Source organism: Ursus arctos, unplaced genomic scaffold, assembly GCF_023065955.2.
Source record: "Ursus arctos isolate Adak ecotype North America unplaced genomic scaffold, UrsArc2.0 scaffold_3, whole genome shotgun sequence".
Lineage (NCBI taxonomy): Eukaryota > Metazoa > Chordata > Mammalia > Carnivora > Ursidae > Ursus > Ursus arctos.
In genome coordinates this window covers 96,373,784-96,377,207 of record NW_026622985.1, presented here as the reverse complement: position 1 = coordinate 96,377,207, position 3,424 = coordinate 96,373,784, and positions in this window count along the sequence as shown.

The window sequence follows — 3,424 nt, the reverse complement described above, 5'->3', positions numbered from 1 at the left end:
ACTAGGGATATAGAGTCAAATTACTGTGTTTAAGTCACTGGGAATAATTCCTTGGTTGGTTATATTACAAACTGGTGGTTACGTTACATAATTATGGTTTATTTGTATAATTTCCCTTTTCATTTTTAGGGCTTGCTTTTTAAGCTTAATTCCAAAGTTGAACATTTCAAACAAGGTATTCAGAGAAGTCTAGCTTCTATCCCTGTCTCCGCTGTTCCATCCTTTCCTCCCTCACTGATAACCATTCAGCTATTTTTGTCCTTCCAATTTTTTTTAAGCTAGCAAATGTGTGTATGTATCTAGTTCCCCTACTTAAAAAAAAATTTATTATTTATTTATTTATTTTAAAGGGGAGGGAGAAGAAGAGGGGAGGGGCTGAGGGAGAGGAAGAGAGAGAATCTCAAGCAGACTCCCCGCTGAGCATGGAGCCTGATGCAGGGCTCGATCCCACGACCCTTAGATCAGGACTGAAGCTGAAATCAAGAGTCCAATGCTTAACTGACTGAACTACCTAGGAGCCTCTCTCTCTCTCTCTCTCTCTCTCTCTATTTTTTAGATGAATAAAAGCATTCCAGGCACATTTTTCTATTCCTTGCTTTTCCACTTGCTATCTGCGGAGCACTCCACATTAGTAGAAAGAGATATTCCTGGTTCCTTTTCATAGCTATATAATACTTCACTGTGTGGCCAGACTTTGTTTACTTACCCAGTCCTTTGTTCATTGTTATGTTTCCAGTCCTTTGTTTTTATTACAAAGTTGTGCTACAATAAATAGCCTCATGCACCCATCTTTTCAAGTATCTGCTGGTTTGTCTATGGGATAGATTCCCAAATTTTCTGGGTCAGTGGTTACTGGTATGTAATTTTGTAAGATATTAGTAGATTTCTCACCAGTGGTGTAAAAGTACTTTTATCCCTCACCTTGCTGGCAGAGTACGTTGTCACACTTTTGGCTTCGTGCCCAATTTGGTAGGTGAGAAATTGTTTCTCAGTGCATTTTAAATTTGTATGTTTCTGTCACAAGTCGAATTCCTGGGGAGCAGGCTCTGAGATAGAGACTAGCAGGCAAGGTGTTTTTTAAGGAATGATTCTTGGATGAACCCCTGTGGAAGGGACAGGAATGGAGTAGGATCAGACAGAGGGACAAGTTGAACAACTTCAAGAGTACCCTACCCTGGGAGCTCTGGAGGTGGGATGGGGTGACGGGCGGGGCCCCTCTTGCTTCGAGTTAACCCACCATAGGATGTGGGCTGCTTGGAAAAAGGCGTGGCCTTGGACGAAGCAGTTTCTTCTGCTGGGGCAAACCCACATGAGGGCTGACAGCTTAGTGCCATCTTCTGAGGGCACTCGCAGTAGGTAGGGGAATAAATTTTTCATTTCTGAAGGAAATTGGTTGGTATGTCACAGCACCTGCCTTTGTCTCTTATCCACCCGTAAGATCTGCCTTCGTGATTTTGTTTTCTAACTACATCTGTTTATCATCTATGTGCTCATTGATCTGTACTTGAGATACAAGATATTGTTGGTATTTAAAAATTATGTTTCTGTATATTTCTCCTGTCATCTCCTACAATTTCTGCTTTATGAACGTTGTTGCTAAGTCATTGCCTGCCGCAACAGTATTACTGTTAAATCTTCATCATGAATTGCCAGCTTTGGGCTTCAAAGCATACAGTGTCCTACTTTGGCTCACTTAATGCTCTTTGGCCTGAATTCTACCTTGCTTAGATATCAAGATGGCAACTCAGGATTTCTTTTTTATTTGTATTTGCCTGTTCTATCTTTTAAATACTTTTAATTTTTTTTCTACCCATGTATTTTTTAACATTTCTGAATCTCTTTGTGTTAGAAGGGTCCCAGATATGTAGCGTGGTATTAGATTTTGCCATTCAAGCCAATCTGAATGTTTTTTTCTTTTAATAGCGGAGTTAAGCCCCACTGCATTTATCAATATGATTGATATGCTTGGCCTCTGTCCAGTCACACTGGTTAATTACAGATAGGTCTCCATGGGGTCTATTTTATGTGTTCTCTTTCGATATTTAGGGAGGTTTGAATTATTGTGCTCATTGTTACATGGTACTGTTAGTGTCCTGGTTTTGCCTTTTTTCCTATGAGTTTCCTACTAGGAGAAGTATTAAAATGAGCTAGTAACTTCTTCTACCTCCCCTCCCCCTCACCTGGCACGTAACCTGAAGTAACACACTTTTCCTTCCGTTTCTACCTGTGAGGCCATCTGCAAGCTGATTATGCTTTGATGTCCTTTCCCCACCTTCTCCCTCCCCCCATTTCTGATAGTTGTATTACACCTGCAGAGTCTGGACCCAGGCGTGGCCTTCTCTATGGCCTCCCTTACAAGTGTCTCTTAGTCTTGACACCTAGCTTGCTGCCCGCCCATACAGTGCTGTTTTTCCAGTCATTTTGTTATTCAAATCTTGTTCTCTAGAGGATTCTTTAGGAAGGGCTCAAGAGAGCAATAGTCCCTGAGCTCTTGAGTGTCCATAGTAGTCTGTCTGTCTATGGTCTTTGTCCTTCAATGTGGCTTGCTCACATGTTCTTTCCTTGAGTATCTTAAATATTTCACTCCACTGTCTTCTGGCATAGAGTGTGGCTGTTGAGAAGTCTACATGCAACCTGATACTCTTTCCTTTCTAAGCAACTTGGACTCTCTAGCCAATGTACAAAGGTGGGCTTCTTTCCCAAACCCTGACGGCTCCACGAGCCCAGTCTCAGCATGCAGAGTGCCCGTTCAGTGCACCTGTAAGTACTTTTAATTTAGGAAAAGATGTTCCACACTTCCCCTTGGTGTAGTATTTTGTTTTATAGCTAGGATTTTCTTCTTGGTAATTCCTGTTTTATAAGTGTTTGATCCTTGCCTGGCTCCTGTTACTTTCTCTGGAATTATTTTTCATTTCTCATTCATTCCTTTGGAAGGAAACATTTGCCTTTTTCATTTTTCATCTCATGGGAGCCAGCATCCATCGTGTGTGTTTGCATCTGTGATTCCCCTGGCGGGGACTCATTTCTAAGATGGTTTTTATTGTGTCCCTGCCCCCCCACACTCCCCCATCTTTTCATTCTCCCCTTCAGTCTGTGCATCTTTCAGAGCTGCTGTCATTTTATTTATTTTTGCTCATCTCAACATCTTAAGTGACTGGTTTTCCTCTGTGTTTTGGCCACGTCCTCCTGGGGTGCCTCCCTGGGCTGAGAGGCCAGTTACAGCGCTCTTCATCTCTTTTTCTTGCAGACCGACTCGGCATGGTATTTGAATGAGATTCCTTTCGGCTGCTCATGTTTAAGTAAAATGAATTTTCTGTACTTGGAGAGGAGGAGGTTGGGCCGAGATCACTTTTTGGAATGTCATGACTCTAGAGTTCTTGTTTCTGTTCTTTTCATAAAATTTAGAAGACACAGCCTCCTGCTC